At 45.2% G+C, this 17,857-nt stretch overlaps 1 pseudogene; it reads left to right on the forward strand.

Annotated features, from left to right (window-relative positions):
* The first annotated feature begins 375 nt into the window (after positions 1-375).
* On the forward strand, positions 376-12,296 carry LOC116069695 (annotated as a pseudogene).
* Positions 12,297-17,857: the final 5,561 nt, after the last annotated feature.

A 17,857-nucleotide genomic window follows, 5' to 3' on the forward strand; every position in this document is an offset into this window, starting at 1 on the left:
GCAAATAAATTTAAATTTATTTGAGATGATCATGGTGGCACAAGCCTTTAATTCCATCACTGAGGAGGTAGAGGCAGGGAGATTGCTGTGAATTTCTGGGACAGTCTGGTCTGCATGGTGCCTTCCAGGTAGCCAGAGCTACAAGGTGAGCCTCCAGTCTCAAAAACACAAAACAAAAGAAAACAAAACAATAGTTATTTGAGACAAATGCAAAACTACAAAGAAAACAACCAAAAGATTAGCAGAGGGCTGCTCATCAGAGTCAGAACAGGTTTATGGATAGGTAAACAATAGAGGGGCAGGGGAAGGCATCCCGCCAGAGTCCTGGTACTCTGGGCAGGCATACACGGGAGGCTGCCCACGCTCTCCACACCGATGGAGCAGCTCCATCCGCCCAGGAGCCGAAGGGAGAAAGTGGGCAAGTAGAGGAAGCGGCCATGAGGTGGTTCAGGGACTGCCTGGTGGTTCAGGCGCAAGCTAAAAAGAACCATCCATGACAGCTGCCTGGGGCCGAGCAACAGGAGTATACTCCTAAACGGAGCAGTTTCATTGAGCCCAAGTGGCACCAGATAGGTTTGAACTGTTGAGCCAAGTGCTTAAAGCCAATCCAACTCAAGAGCTTCCTATACATTCTATTTAATGGTAGGAAAAAAACCTCCTTTATAGGCAGATTTGCACATCTAAAATCATGTCAAGAATTGAGGAACTTGAAAGATTAAATGTTCTTTTGGAATAGATATTTAAAGTGAGTTGTTTGCATCTGAATTCTCTGGTTAACTGCCACCAAGCTTGCTTTTCACTTTTATTGGGGGAGGGGGTGTGGTGCGGGGGTGGGGCACTGGGAAACACTCTTCAGGCTTTAGGTAGTGTTGACTACCTTTTTAAGATTCAGATGTTTGCTCTTTTGATGATACGATTTTATTAGACACCTACTTCAGGCTAGGCGCTGTATGGATCCTGCTTGTAAAATCCTGCTTGTAAAAAGTCAGGCAGACTGGTGGCTTACATTCACAGACCCCATGTTCAAGTGGGAAAGGCTAAGGCTGAGTAACAGAGGTGGTTTTAGAGTCATAGGTCTCTGCAGAAGGTGGCAGACCATTGGTTAGAAGTCCCTGGTTAGAAGTCCTCAAGGCAGGAGCTTCCCTGAGAAGCTGCCGATTTTTAACCATCTGGACAAGTAGGTTTGGGGCAGACAGCACCAGATGCAACGAACCTGAGATCAAGATCAAGTTCCTGGTATATTCTCTGTTTTACAGAAATTTTCTGTGTGTGTGTGTGTGTGTTTGTGTGTGTGTGTGAGTGTTTGTGTGTGTGAGTGCATGCCTGCACCTGTTTGTGTGTGTGCATATGTGTGTATGACATGTGTGTGTGTATATGTATGTGTCTGTGTGTGTGAGTGCATGCCCGCATGCCCGTACCTGTTTGTATGTGTGCACATGAGTGTGTGTGTGTGTATATATGTACATGTGTGTGTGTGTGTGTGTGAACTGAGGGCCAAGTTTACCTAAGGAGGAGATTGGATGGATGATTTCAACCATAGTCCTAGAGGATGAGAGCTTTGCCTTCCTCTCCATTTCCTTGCCTAGATGCCATTCTCTCTAAGGAGCTCTTGGGAGGGGAAGCTTTTAAGATGCCTGTCAACTTTAAAGAGCCCATTTTGATTTTCCTTGAGTGAGCTAATGTTAGCGCAGCTCCTGGCTGTGCTGCCTGGGCATTTCCACGTGCGTAGCCGCAGGGATAGAGGAGGTAGTCATCTATTGATTTTTGCAGTTGCAACCTTTTTTCCCTCCCTTTTTAAGTACCAGCAAACCCCAGTTCTGACCATCTCCCACTGGCAGCCCCCTGAGAAGAAAGCTCTGTGGAAACTTTACCTTTCAGCAGCAGTCAGGTGTGCCAGCAGGCTCACCTTCTCCACTGAGTAACTGGAAAACAAAGACTAGCTAAGAAAGAAAAAAAAAATCTCAGTTACTGAGGAGGTCAAGGCAGGAGAATGGTGAGTTTCAGGATAGCCTGCACTTCACAGCAACACCATGTATCTTCCTAATTTTATTTTAATTATTTATTGAGACAGACTCTTGCTATATAGCTTGAACTGACTTCAGATTCACCCTACAGCCTAGCCTGGCCTTGAACATCCTGTGATTCTTCTATGTCCAGTGTGCTGTCATTATAGATGCACGCTGCTAAGGTCAGCTAAGATTATCTGTTTTTGTTTTTTGTTTTGGTTTTGCGAGACAGGGTTTCTCTGTGTAGTCCTGGCTGTCCTGGAACTCACTCTGTAGACCAGGCTGGCCTCGAACTCAGAAATCCACCTGCTTCTGCCTCCCAAGTGCTGGGATTAAAGGCGTGTGCCACCACTGCCCAGCTATCTATTTTTTTATTAATATGAATCTCATATCCTTTTTAAAAAATATATTTATTTATTTCATATATATAAGTACACTGTAGCTATCTTCAGACACACCAGAAGAGGGCATCAGATCCCCTTACAGATGGTTGTGAGCCACCATGTGGTTGCTAGGAATCGAACTCAAGACCTCTGGAAGAGCAGTCAGTGCTCTTAACTGCTGAGCCATCTCACCAGCCCAGATTATTTTTTTATATTAGAAAGAATAGTAGGAGCCTGGAGCTGTAGCTCAATGGTAGATACTTGCCTAGCATGAGCTCATTCTCCAGTACCACAAACAAATACCTCAAACTCTGAACAACCAGGCTCTCTTTTGACAGCTCTCCCATTTCTGTCCCAAGACCTCACCCTGGGGATGATTAGATTCGTAGATCTGCTCCACACTGATCATTCTTTATGGTTGGAAAATTTTGAGTTGCAAATTGTTTATTTAAAATTATATTTATTTATTATGTATGAGTGTGTAGTCTGAATGTATGTATGTGTACTATGTGTCTACCTGGGCCTGTCAGAAGAGTGCATCTGGTCCCCTTGAACTGGAGTTACCTTGTAGGTATTGGGACCTGACCAGTGGTCGGTCACTAGGTTGGTGCTTGGAACTGAACTCAGGTCCTCTGTAAGAACAAGTGCACTTAACTGATGAATCATCTCTCTAGCTTCAAGTTGGAGAAGGTTAAGCATTCATGTGGAGGCCGTGTCTGTTTTCACTTGGATCAGCAGTGTCTTTAGTATCTAACACTTCCCCCATCTCCACCCAGGAGTGCTCCTTCACCACCCAGGAGTGCTCCTTCACCACCCAGGAGTGCTCCTTCTCCACCCAGGAGTGCTCCTTCACCACCCAGGAGTGTTCCTTCACCACCCAGGAGTGCTCCTTCTCCACCCAGGAGTGCTCCTTCTCCACCCAGGAGTGCTCCTTCTCCACCCAGGAATGCTCCTTCACCACCCAGGAGTGCTCCTTCACCACCCTAATCCCAGCATCCAGCAGGTGAGACTTGGGCAGAGTTCAAGGCCTTCTTGGACTACATAGTGAGGTCTTGTCTCAAAACAATGAAGGGCTGGGATGTAGTTCACTGGTAGACTGTCTATCTGCAAGTGGTAGGCCCTGGATTTGATCTTCAACATTACTAGAAGAAAAGAAAAGGGAAAAGGCCCACAATAAAGTGAATACTAACTGGATAAGGCGGAGAGAAAAGATTTTAACCAGTCATCCTTTCTTTCTTTTTTTTTTCTCATTACGGGTGGTTTGTGAGCCACCACGTGGTTGCTGGGATCCAAACTCAGGACCTTTGGAAAAGCAGTCAGTGCTCATACCTGCTGAGCCATCTCGCCAGCCCCCATCCTTTCAATAAGCCCTCTAATGAGTTTCTTCTTTGGGAAATTAGCCACTGTTCTGAGAGAGTCTGGCAGATGCATTAAGATGGCCACTGTGGATCTTTATCTGCTGTTCCTACAAAATGACAAATGTGCCTTTGCTAAAAATATGTCATTCGGGTTGAGACTGAGTGACATCAGCAAGTCAGGAGTGGTTGAACATGTACTGTGCCCTCATGGGTGTTTAATCTCATTAGAATCTCCAATTTCAGTGTTATTTTATTTTAGTTTTAAAAGATTTATTTCATTTATTTTATGTGTACAAGTATATTACCTACATGTATGGATGCAATGCCTATGGAAGAGAGTTGTCCTAGAACTGGAGTTATGAATTGTTGCCAGCTACCATGTGGATGCTGGGAACTTAGTCCAGGTCCTCTGCAAGAGTAGCAAGTGCTCTTAACTGTCATGTAACATCCCTCCAGCCCCTTAGCATGACTTTAAAGTACTGCAAATAACCTTTATTAGCTGATCATGGTGGCGTATGCTTCTAATCCCAATACTTGGGAAGTGGAAGCAGGTAGATCTTTGTGAGTTCAAGGCTAACCTAGTCTACAGAGCAGGTTGCAGGACAGTCAGAGCTGCACAGAGACACTCTGTTTCAAGAAAAAAAGAAAGGAAGAAAGAAACAAAGAAAGGAAAAAAGAAAGAAAGAAAATGAAAGAATAAAAAAGAGTGACCAATAACCTACATTAAATGACACAGAGCAAAAGAGCAAAAAATGTATGCTCATATTTTTCTTTTTAAAAATGTATTTATTTATTATACGTAAGTACACTGTAGTTGTCTTCAGACACTCCAGAAGAGGGCATCAGATATCATCACAGATGGTTGTGAGCCACCATGTGGTTGCTGGGATTTGAACTCAGGACCTTGGGAAGAGCAGTCAGTGCTCTTAACCACTGAGCCATCTCTCCAGCCCCCATATTTTTCAAAACCTACTTTAATAAGGGTTCTTAAATGCTTCAACCTCCCTGGTAGCCCACCTAGCAAAGGTAGGGGAGGAATATGTCTAATAGGACAAGGGGGTTGTGGATCTGTTTAGAAGTAGTTCCTTGGCCAATTTTTTTTTTTTTTTTTTTGGTTTTTCAAGACAGGGTTTCTCTGTGTAGCCCTGGCTGTCCTGGAACTCACTTTGTAGACCAGGCTGGCCTTGAACTCAGAAATCTGCCTGCCTCTGCCTCCCAAATGCTGGGACTAAAGGTGCGTGCCACCACTGCCCGGCCCATTCCAATCTTCATGTCTACAGCACAGTTCACTTGAATCAGCAGCAGTGGCTCTGGCTCTGCGTGGCTCTGCTGATTGGCTAGAGTCTGGAACACCTCCAGAAGTTCTTTGGTGAATTCCTCTCTACAAAGTCAGTGAAGAAATCAAGAGGAGCCAAAGCCAGAGTGTCATCAGTGAAGACCAACGAGATGAAGCCCAATGAAGACCAGCAAGGCAAACCAGTGCCAGAGTGCCATCCACGGACTGTTGGGTTATACTTACCACTTAGCCAGAGTGCCATCCACAGACTGTTGGGTTATACTTACCACTTAGCCAGAGTGCCATCCACGGACTGTTGGGTTATACTTACCACTTACACTCTTTCCAAACATCACATGTCCTCTCAAGCGTCCACTCAAGCAAAAGATCATATGCTCTTTCACCAAGTAGCTTCCAGAAAGAAATAAACCACGTGTCTGTTCTCAGTAAAACATCCTCTCATAAAACAGTTTTCAGAAAGACGTCACATGACACAACTGAGTCTCCAAAGAGACCAGAAATTCCCACTTCCCCAGCAGGCAGGCTGAAGTGTTGGTTTCTCCATACTTCCTACCTCTCTTTCCTTACTGTCACTCCTAAGTCAGCTATAACCTTCCTGTTTCTCTTCTTGCCCCTTCCTTGACCAGATTCTTAGACCCCCCATGCTTTTCAGCACGTAGAGCTCTTTCAGACTCTCAGCCCTTCTGTCTTTCAGGATCAGCCCCTCTCTCATCTTTATCCAGGAGTCCTGACTGTTTGACAAGCCATTAAGGCTTAGCAAAGCTTTCCTTGGCAAAGCCAGTCACTCTGTGCTGGGGTAGATTATGCTCACATCCTGTAAGAGTCACAGATTCTCACCATGTGTGTAAGTTCCACAGAAAATGACATTCTATTTCAATGTGTCTACTTAGTTTTTATATTTTTTCTCTTTTTAATTTTTTTTTTAAGACAGGGTTTCTCTTTGTAGCCCTGGCTGTCCTGGAACTCACTCTGTAGACCAGGCTGTCCTTGAACTCAGAAATCCGTCTGCCTCTGCCTCCCAAGTGCTGGGATTAAAGGCTTGTGCCACCACTGCCCACTTTTTAATTTTTTTAAAAAGATTTATTTTATGTACATGAGTACATGGTTGTGAGCCATCATATGGTTGCTGGGAATTGAACTCAGGACCTCTGCTCACTCTGGCCCTGCTTGCTCCAGCCCAAAGGTTTACTTATTATTATATGTAAGTATACTGTAGCTGTCTTCAGACACATCAGAAGAGAGCATCAGATCTTAATACGGATGGTTGTGAGTCACCATGTGGTTGCTGGGATTTGAACTCAAGACCTTTGGAAGAGCAGTTGGTGCTCTTACCTGCTGAGCCATCTCTCCAGTCCCCTTTTCAATTGTCTTTCATGTGTGACATTTTTCCCATGAGAATGGGTAAAACTCTACATCGAATGGAACAAGCAAGTGCAAAGCGGCTTTCTAGTTAGAAGCTGGCATCTTAAGGACCCCTTGACACATAGAAATACCATTGCAGCAGGTAGGTCTGTAAAGATGTGCCAAGAAAGTGCAAGAAAAGGAAAAGAGCAAGTGGTCTTGGTACCACCCCCATACTGCTCTCATGAAAGGGCAAAAGCTAACACATAAGGCCAAGCTCATCACGGAGGTCACAGTGATCAGGGGACCCCCACAAGAATACACAGACAAGCCTCCAGAGTAGCTCTCTACATTTTCTTTGTATTTCTCTCATCTCTACAGACATGGTATCAGGAATCCACGCACCCCATGTGCCTTCTTGGTATGGACCATGGAAAATTAAAGAGCCAGCCAGGGGAGTTCATCTGCCATGTCCTTCCCTGTTTCACCCACTCCTGTTCCTCCCAAGGTGTGCCTTTGTGACTGACTCAGCCTCTCTGACCTGTGCCATAGTCCCAGCCCTGATGCCCTGTACATGTCACCGGGGAGCTGCCAGTCAGACATAGACGACCTCACACAACACTACTTGGAAGCCTAACAGAAGTCTCCAATATGACATGTTCAGATTTGAACGTGGGATCCCTTTGCTGTCCGTTCTGTTCATGCAAGGTGTCCTCTACTTGGGTTGATGTCAGCTTCATCCTTTCATTGGGAGGAGGCAGAAGTCTTGGAGACATGCTTGGCTAGCTTGTATTACTGCCATTGGTCTTGATGGCAATACCTTCAAAAACACATACCAGCTGACCAAATAAATAATCAACTGTGCTCCAAACCTCCAGTGCCTTTAGCTGTTTATTGTAATAGTTGCCTGACTGATCTCCCCTCTTCACCCAATTTATTAAAACAGAAACAAAACAGAATTAAAGAGAACAGCAGCAAAGTGAGTCCGAAGTTGTTGTGTACCCGAGCCTGGCCTTTAGCCGAAACTTTGTGTTCACCTCTTGAATGCCAGGAGGGCAGATCCATGCTATCATGCCTTGTTCTACATGGATTCTTCTTTCTTTTCCTTTTTCTCCCCCAAGACTGGGTTTTCTGTGTCCTGGAATTTGATCTGTAGACCAGGTTGGCCTCAAATTCACAGAGACTGACCTGTCTCTGCCTCCTGAGGACTGGAATTAAAGGCATGAGCCACTACCCTTTGGCTTCTATGTAGATTTTTAAACACCTCCTACACCCTCTGTCGGCTTGTCTGCCTGCCTGCCTGTCTGTCTATCATCTATCTCTTACAGATCTTATCCCCCCTGCCCCCACCCTTCATCAAGGGCTTCACTTTCATCAATAGGAAGCAACCAATCTCTTTAAAAAGTCTACTTTTTCCTATGCTAGTGTCTGAATGCAGCCTCACCAGCAAGAGTGTGGTGACTGAGCTGTGTCCCCATTTGCCTAGAACCTCACAACGGTCTGTGTCTATAAAGCCCTACTTAGTTTGTGCCCTTCTTACCCCACCCCAACTCTCTGACATCAGGCCCTGCTCTTTCCCCTCTTCCTCTGCTTTTAGGTCCTCTGTAGGATACATACACACATACCAGCCTTCAGGCTTTAGGTCCTCTGTAGGACACATACACACATACCAGCCTCCAGGCTTTAGGTCCTCTGTAGGACACATACACACATACCAGCCTCCAGGCTTTAGGTCCTATGTCCTGGTAGGACACATACCAGCCTTCAGGCTTTAGGTCCTCTGTAGGACACATACACACATACCAGTCTCCAGGCTTTAGGTCCTCTGTAGGACACATACACACATACCAGCCTCCAGGCTTTAGGTCCTCTGTAGGACACGTACACACATACCAGCCTCCAGGCTTTAGGTCCTATGTAGGACACATACACACACACCAGCCTCCAGGCTTTAGGTCCTATGTAGGATACATACACACATACCAGCCTCCAGGTTTTAGATCCCCTGTAGGATACATACACACATACCAACCTCCAGGCTTTGTGCTGGCTCCACCCTATCTGGGCAATTGCATAGCTTCCGCCTTTGCCATTTCTAAGTAAATGACTTTACTACCTTCTTCAAACTTGTGAGCCACTCTGCCTTACTCTCTTACCAGAGGCTAACTTGTCCTTTACCACTGTCACATTCCAATGCACCAAAGCCATTTCCATACGCAGTGTGTGTGCGTGCGTGCGTGCGTGCGTGCGTGCGTGCGTGGGGGAAGTGGAGTTGGAGGGAGAGGGAGACAGTTTTATTTAGCCCTTATAGGCCTCAAATTTGTTCTGTAGCCAACTCTAGCCTTAAGCTCCCGATCCCACTGTCTCCCAATTACTTCAACTACAGGTATGTATCACCACACCCAACAGGACTAGTTGTTTTTTTAAGGTTAAAAGAAAATTTATGTGTCTGCATGTATGTATGGTCACAACATGTATGCCTGATGACAAAAGAACATGTGGAGCTTCCTGGCAGTAGGGTTTCAGGCAGTTCTGAGCGTCAGCAGCAGCGGTGGAAACCCAGTCCACATACTCTGAGAACAGCGCAGTGTTGAGTCATCTTTCCAGCCAGGATTAGACGCTCTGATTTGTTGTTCTTTGTATTCTCTCTTCCCTTAATCCTGAGCACTGATCCTGAACAGAAACTCGGAGTTTTGTTAAATGAGTTAAACAATTCAATGGTGTGGGGCTGGAGAGATGTCTCAGTGGGTAAGAGCTCTGGCTGCTTGCACTTGGAGAGGACCTGACTTCCATTCCCAGCATCCACTTGACTTCTCACAACGCTCAGTAGCTCCAGTCCCAGGAGTTCTGACGCCCTCTTCTGGTCTCTGTAGGCACTGCATGCACACGGTGTATAGATGTAAATGCAGACAAAATATACCCCCCCACACACAATAAAAATAAACCTCAAAAAAAAAATTAAGAGAAATAGACCATTCGTATTTATTCTATATCCTAGTGTGTCACGAAAATAAGCAAATTTGATTCACTAAGCACTTGGGCAAGGAAGACAGTGGTGAGCAAAGGTGAGATGGTTCCTGTCTAAAAACAGCTGCTATTGATTGAGCCTATACGGCAAGTGCTTCACAGCAAAGCCAAGAGATCAGTGCAGAGAGGCAGAGTAGCTTGTCTGAGATCAAACACTAGGCAGAGTGAGGATTTGAACTCAGGTAGCTGACTTCGTTAGTCACTGGGTCACTAGGCTCAAGTCTCACTGTGAGACTTCTAATCAATAATCATCACAAGACGGTATTAATCACACACCAGAGCTTTGTGTGGGGACCAAAGGTGAATACCTTAAGAATTGAAACAAATAATTTTTTTTTTAACCCGAGAGCCCAATACTGAACAGGCTGTCAATAAATAGTGATTGAGCCAGGCGGTGGTGGCGCATGCCTTTAATCCCAGCACTTGGGAGGCAGAGGCAGGCAAATCTCTGAGTTCGAGGCCAGCCTGGTCTACAGAGTGAGTTCCAGGACAGCCAGGGCTACACAGAGAAACTCTGCCTCGAAAAACCAAAAAAATAAAAAAAATTAAAAAAAAAAATAGTAATTGAAAGAATAACATTCTCTTGAGACATAAACCTGGGCTCAAGGAGGAAGTTAAGCATAGTGGGAAACTGTATTAAATGTGTTAAGGTAGAGCAGGCAAGAGTCTAGAGATCAGAAGGAGGCTTAGGGCTTCTAAGCCCAAGGCTACTACAAGTGTGAATATCTCAGGCTAGCTCCCTGTGGATAACCAGATGACTAGCAGCCTACTGATAGACATTGTTTTTGCTTGTTTGATGGATGCTAAAACAAACAGGGTGGAGAAACACCCTCTCCCAATTATACCTTCTAGGCAGCTGTTTCTTTTCTTTTTTCTTTCCTTTTTTCTTCTTTTCTTTCCTTTCTTTCTTTCTTTTTATTACTTAAAGTTGTTTATTTTAAAAGATTCACTTTGAAAGCTAACATCAGGTTGTTTCTGGTCAGCTAGGTTTCCACCACACACATTCTTACTTTTTTTTTCCTTCGAGACAGGGTTTCTCTGTATAGCAATGGCTGTCCTGGAACTCACTCTGTAGACCAGACTGGCCTCGAACTCAGAAATCCACCTGCCTCTGCCTCCCAAGTGCTGGGATTAAAGGTGTGCGCCACCACCGCCGGCTACATTCTCACTTTTAAATGCTTCTTCATCTTTAGGTTTCCTCCTCCTCCTCTTCTTCCATTGTTGTTGTCGTAGTCGTCGTCGTCGTCGTCATCATCACTATCACCATCATCACCACCACCACCACCACCACCACCACCACCACCACCACCACCACCATCATCATCATCATCATCATCATCATCATCATCATCATCAGTTTCATTGCCTGAGATTGAATTCAGAGCTTTGTGCAAACTGGGCATGGATACTACCACAAAACTATGGTCTAGGTTCATATGTGTGCCTTTTCTCCTTCAGTGACTTGGGAACTACTAGAGGCCAGATGCTAAGTGTTCTATTTTAGTGTCTAACACTGCTGAGCTCTGCCTAACTCATGGTTTAATAAAAGTGTGTTTTACTGAATTCTTGTCTTCCAATCTCTACTTTCTGAGTGATGAGTTTATAGGTGTGTCCTGCCATTTTTGTTTGTTTGTTTGTTTTTTCAAGACAGGGTTTCTCTGTATAGCTCTTGCTGTCCTGGAATTCACTCTGTAGGCCAGGCTGGCCTTGAACTCAGAAATCCACCTGTCTCTGCCTCCCAAGTGCTGGGACTAAAGTCGTGTGCCACCACTGCCCGGTGTCCTGCGTTTTTATATGATGCAGATGATCGAAGCCCCAGCTATGTATATGGCTCAGCTCCAGACCCATTCTCTAAATGAGAATTAATGTAGCTCAGTGGTAGAGTACTTGCCTAGAATGTCTAAGGCCCCTGGGTTCAATACTTACCCTGGAGGGTGGGGTAGCCAACTCAATGTGAGCTGGGCATGGTGCCTCATATCTGAAACTGAAGCACTTGGGAAGCTGAGGCAGGACTGTGAGTTCCAGGCCAGCCTGAGTTAAGTAATGAGACACTGTCTTGAAAAGAAACAAAACCAGGCAGAGCGTCCTGGTGCGATGAGGCCACTGGTCCCAAGCGAGCGAGCGAGTGAGTTTCCTGGTGCTCCCGGCCTGAGGGGCTTCAGTCCAGCGGTGGCGGTGGCAGTGCTTGCAGGCCCCCGGGAACCGAGGCCGAGGCTGTAGGGCCGTGCCCTGAGTAGCAGAAAGAGAATAAAAGAAATAGATAATCTTGACAGTATAAAAGAAGAATGGTAGATGTAAATATAAAATTGTGGAAAAATGGATTCACTGTGAATGATGACTTTAGGAGTTTACTCTGATGGTGCAAGTCAGCAGTTTCTCAACTCTATCAAAAAGGGGAATTACCCTCAGAATTGTAGGGAATTTTTGATAAAGAGGAGGTGGATGTTAAAGGTGAAGATAAAAACCTAATGAAGTGTGTATGTCTCCAAAGCCTGTGTTCCAGCGTTTCTCAGGACAGGGCCACAGTCTAGGAAGTGCTACACCAAGAATCGTTTCTAAAAGCAAAGAGTGCTGAAGTTGACAATAAAAGGACTTTGTCTGCTGTCTCACTGAACAACTTGGAGCCCATTACCAGGATCCAGATCTGGTTAGCCAAGGTGGAAAGGACTGTCCAAAGATTTAACGTTTCTCATAGGGTGAGCCACACCAAAGACTTCATAGAAAAATCCCAAGGATTTCAGAGAAGCCCTCCCTTCGCCCGGCGGCAGCTCTGCCTTTCCTCAGATTTCTGGATGAGACGCTCACATTGGAAGAAGCAGATTTGAGGAATGCTGTAATCATTCAGAGACTCCAAAAAACTGCCGAGCCTTTCAGGAAACTTTGATAGTTTTTATTTTTGAGAGACTGAGAGAAACGATGGTTGGAAGTAGACATGCAGAAATGGGAGACAGAAGTTGGTGTGACTAAACTTGTGGTTTGAGGGCTTCTTAATCCCTTATGAGGGGGTTTAATCATCACAAGCTAGGAGAGTGACATGGCTGTAAGACAGTCAGCGCACTTTTCCCAACAGGCTGTTCAGAAAAAAAATACCTATTTTTCAAATATTAGTTAGCCAATATGATATATTAAATAGCTGTATCATTAATCTTAATGTGGTCTAAATTAATCTTAATGTGGTTCAAATTAGCAGAGTATTCAGTTAGCTAAATCAGCATCAACATTCAAATATTATTTCCAAACAACAGATATTTATATAAATGTTAGCTGTCTCAGTTTTAAAATAGCAATACATTAAAATAGTATACATGACAAAAAAAAAAAAAGAAACAAAACAAAAGCAAAACCCACGAGACAGACATGAAACAGCAGCCAAACAAAAATAAAAACAATTCTGGAATATAGGCTCGCTCTCTCTCTCTCCTTCTTTCTCCTCTCTCTCTTTCTGTGTAATGCAGGGGGTTGAATACTGTATTTCTTCCCGTTTTCTCCCTCCTTCTCCTTATTTCTTCGAGGTACAATGTTTCTCTGTCACCCAGAATGGTCTCAAACTTGCAGCCTCAGTGATTGTCCCCCTTAGCCTCTCTGATGGCCAGTATTGCAGCCTCAGTGATTGCCCCCTTAGCCTCTCTGATGGCCAGCATTGCAGCCTCAGTGATCGTCCCCCTTAGCCTCTCTGATGGCCAGTATTGCAGCCTCAGTGATTGTCCCCTCAGCCTCTCTGATGGCCAGTATTGCAGCCTCAGTGATTGCCCCCTTAGCCTCTCTTATGGCCAGCATTGCAGCCTCAGTGATCGCCCCCCTCAGCCTCTCTGATGGCCAGCATTACAGCCTCAGTGATTGCCCCCTCAGCCTCTCTGATGGCCAGCATTACAGGTGTTTGGTATTTGCTTTTCTTTGCAACAGGGTTTGCTATGTAGCTTAGGAACTCAGTTTGAATCCTAGGTTTATCTCCAGTTTCAGCCATCTTCCTACCTTGGCCTTCTGGGTCCGGGGAATTATAGCTCTAACCTACCAATCCCTGCTAATGAAATATTTTCTTTTAATGCCCAGATTGAACTGTGTTTTATGAAATCTATTGCTCGCCGATGGTTGATATTGAGCTGATGATCAAAGATGATTTTATTGGAAATAAAACCTTAAAGTTAAATATTTAGAATCCACAGAGGCCATATTTGGTTCATAAAACAAGGAGGAATGAAAACAGACACAACCAACTTGCGTTTATCGTTAAGGATTTTTACAGAAAGCCTTGAGAACCTTAAGAGGCTCTTCTGAAGAAACCATATTTTCCTGTAGAAATGAGGTAATGAGGTTTTTATGGGATCCAGGTTGCCCAATCTGCACGTGTGTGAAGCCTTCGCTGTCCGTGTGGTGAGGGGGTTGGGGGGAGGGCCGGAGTGTTTCCCTGAGGTCCCTACACATTCCCTATTTCGTTTTTGGACTCAGTTCCAGCAGCACACACCTGCCCAGTGACTTCTTAATGCCTTACCCACAGGAGTGCTGAGTGCTGTGTGGGCCTGGGCTGAGGGAGACTTTAACAGCCTGAGTAAGGGCTTTGCCTCTGCTGAACCCTGCCACACACACACACACACACACACACACACACACACACACACACACCCAGGGTGAAGAGTCTCCATCAACAGAGCAGGAGATAAACTTTCTAATAACAGCTGTCATTGTTAGCATAGTCTACAGGATTAGTTTTGCGGAGTATCGCCTGTACTGCCTTTATAGCTTTAGATCTCTGTTCATGAGCTGTCCCCTCTATCCCAGCTGATAAAGGCAGCGTCCTGGCTTCTCTACCTCTCTGAGGACAGTATTGTTGAGGATGACCAGTTACAAACCCAGTCTTGTATCGTGAACTTGTGATATATGGTCTAGTTTGATTGAATAACAATAAAAAGGACAGGGCAGTGGTGGCACACGCCTTTAATCCCAGCACTTGGGAGGCAGAGGCAGGTGGATCTCTGAGTTCGAGGCCAGCCCCATAGATTTGCTTTGGAAAACCTATACTATAGGTTTATATCACAAAGTGAATGAACAAGACGGGGTAAACACACTTGTAACATATAAATGACTCATGATTAGTCTATGTATATAGATAATATCAACAAATCAATAACAAAAACACTAATAGTGTTGGCTCACTCCTGAGACTGGAGAATTCTGAGTTTGAGGCTAGCCTGAACTAGCTGGTGAGATCATACTTAAAAAGCAACAACCAAACACAATGAAAATAGGGTAGGGGATAGAGGTAGGATGGGAGAGGGGAAGGAGGAGGGAGAGGGGGAGAAGAGGGGAGAAGAAGGGGAAGATGGGGGAGAAGGAGGGGTAGGGTGGGGGAGGGAGTGAGGTAGGATGGGGGGACTAACTATAGCTGAATGGAAAATATCAAGAGATACAAAATCATAATTTTAGAAAATCTAAATTAAAAATGATAAGAGAAAGCATTTACCACCACCAGATGAAAATTTTAAAATAACCTAGTACACAGCCTCAAACCTCAAAAGGCATAGTCCATAATTATTTATATTTACCTCATTTTATTTCATATTTTTTATTTTGTTTAAACATTTTTTTTCATTTGTTTATTTATTGTGATGTGTATGTGTGCACATGTATGTCACGGCATATGTGTGGAGGTCAGAGGAAAATTTGTTATGGGGTCAATTCTCTCCCTTTACTCCTTGATGCCAAGAACCTCTGAGCCATCTTGTGGCCTTTTTTATCTTTGTTTGAGACAGGGTTTTTCTGTGTAGACTTAGAAGTTCTGAAATTCACTCTGTAGACCAGGCTGGCTTCAAACATAAAGATCTGCCTGCCTCTGCCTACTTAGAGCTGGGATTAAAGCTCACCACTGCTTGTTTTTATTTTTATTTATTTATTTATTTTGAGACATGCTCTCATTCCCTAGCCTTGCTGGGTGTGTAGGTGTGAAACTTGCAATAGGCATAAGGCTTACTTTGAATTTACAGCAGTCCTCATGCCTCTGTGTCTGAGTGCTACCAGGCACAGAGTGACTTAATGACTTTCACAAGGTCAGAAATCAGAAGACGAGGCAGAGGCAGGAATTTGAAGGTGGGCAGTTTCTGGCTTGTGAGGCCCTCCCTCTGCGTTGGGTTGCTGTTTCTGGCTTGTGAGCCCCTCCCTCTGCGTTGGGTCCTTGTTTCTGGCTTGTGAGCCCCTCCCTCTGCGTTGGGTCGCTGTTTCTGGCTTGTGAGCCCCTCCCTCTGCGTTGGATCGTGTAGAATTTGTTGTAGAATGCCAGGAACAACTGTGTGCAGTGCTATCTCAGCTTCCCTGTTAGCATTTGTGGCTTGAGGACCCTGTCTAGGAAGGAGCTCCATTCTGAAGGGAACCGTGCTGGCTGGCCTAGGGGAAGGGCTGGAGATGAAGAGCCTGGCAGGCTGTTGAAGAAGTGGGCTATTGAATTTTTTTTTTCGAGACAGGGTTTCTCTGTGTAGCCCTGGCTGTCCTGGAACTCACTCTGTAGACCTGGCTGTCCTGGAACTCAGAGATCTGCCTGCCCCTGCCTCCCAAGTGCTGGGACTAAAGGCATGCGCCACCACCGCCCAGCCTGTGTTGAATTTTTAAATGCACTTCTTCTTATCTGGAGCTTACCACTTCAACCCTTGTCTGTGTGTGAGAGCTCTGTGATATGACTTTTCCTAACCCAGAAATGTCTTAGCTCTAGTCTCAGGATTTAGGTACATTTTACAGGGCACTCCCACTTTTTTTTTTTTTTTTTTTTTTTAATGGCCCAGGAAAGTGTGTGGAAGTCAGGGGAAGTTCTTTGTTCCGCTGTTTGTAGCATCCTCTAAAGAAGGCTCCCCCAGACTCTACAACAAACAATTGCTGTACTGGCAATTCACACCAGCCCTCTCCTTCCTTCGTGGATCCAGGGTAGTGTGGAAAGAGCCTCAGAAGCCAGGGGGTTTTCCTCACTGGGATAATCCAGGTCTATCCTGTGGCAGGACTGGATTTTGAGCAGTGTTGGCGATATGTTTTTTTGGGAGTGCAAAGCAAGTAGTAAATCTCTCACCCTGAAAAAATCAGGTTATGACCTAAATAAGGAGCAAACTGTGACTTTGGGTAAAAAAGAATGACCTACCAGGGAGAGTAATTTATCATGATAACAAAATGTCGGCTGCTCTCCAGGCCGGCCGGAGAAGGGCTGCAGGAAGCACATTCAGGAGATGCAAGTGTCCGAATGTTTTGAACTGATCAGTATTTCCAGGGCTTCCAAGCGGCCCAAACCCCTGCCATCTCTCAAAGTAAGTGCATTGCTCACCTGGTTTATAAAGAGGAAAAAATGGAACAGGAAAAAAAAATTAATAACGTTGCCACTCAACAGCAGGCATTCTTTGTAGGATGAAAATTAATAAATACCTCCTGGGGATTTAAAAACAAATTCATTTGGAGGGGGTGTTTCTGTGTAGGGGGAATTAAGAGATCATGCTTCTGGCTTAAGCATACGGAAATCACTGTTGGCATTAATGTGTTCCCCCATTTTTACGTGAGAACTGCTGGAGGGGAATTGAAGCAAGTAGGTCTATCTCGGGACTCCTGGGTGATGGATGGACGGGTGAAACAGTTCCGACTTCCGTTGGTGTTGCTTCCTTTCCATCTGCCCTGAAGGTTCACAGGTCTCCTGCTACTCCTCCTCCCCGCTCCAGGGCCCAGGATACTGCTCCAGGGACTCGCCACCTGGTACTTGGTTGGGTTTGGTCAGTGGGAGGGACCTGCTGGAGAGTGGAGGCAAGCGAGGCTTTATCCCCATGCAGGGTGGCCTCAGGTTGGCTGGCCCGACTTCTCAAAGTTGTAACTCAGATTGGCTGGTCTTCTCCACGACGCTTTATCTCTAGGCTGCAGTACTTCGTTGACCCAGCCCATAAACACACAAGGAGGTTGCTACTTCTGGCAGTAAACCAGCGAGCAGTTTCTTTTCCAGTTCTTAGATGGCAGGCAGTTTGAGGAGACCTCAGTGTGACCAGGACATTCAGGGATTCGGGATCACTAAGGCTCCTCAAAGGACTCCCATCTCCTGAATGGTCCCAACAAGTGTGCTTAGTCATTAGATAATGAAGTGCGGAGTTCACGAGTTCCTCTGTACTGACAGTGGCTTGGTCCATGCAGGCTTCCGGTGTTATGAAACTGTGATTCTGTCGGGATATTTTGCTGACGAGCACTGATAGGAGGAACCCCGCATTATGTCATCCTCTGGTCCCCATAAAGTTGAAGGCTAGATAAAACATCCATTATCTCTCTCAACCACAACAGCCATGTGGCCAGTGCTTCTCACTTCACCAGCCTATAGATTTAGCTGTCTACCCTACGAACTTGGCAGGCTCACCCCATTTCTCAGAAGAGATTTAATAGCATCAAGCTGTAATACCTCAAAGACTTCATTACTTTTGACCATGAGTGTGGAACTATACAGAG

This window comes from Mastomys coucha, unplaced genomic scaffold (assembly GCF_008632895.1).
Source record: "Mastomys coucha isolate ucsf_1 unplaced genomic scaffold, UCSF_Mcou_1 pScaffold1, whole genome shotgun sequence".
Taxonomy (NCBI): domain Eukaryota; kingdom Metazoa; phylum Chordata; class Mammalia; order Rodentia; family Muridae; genus Mastomys; species Mastomys coucha.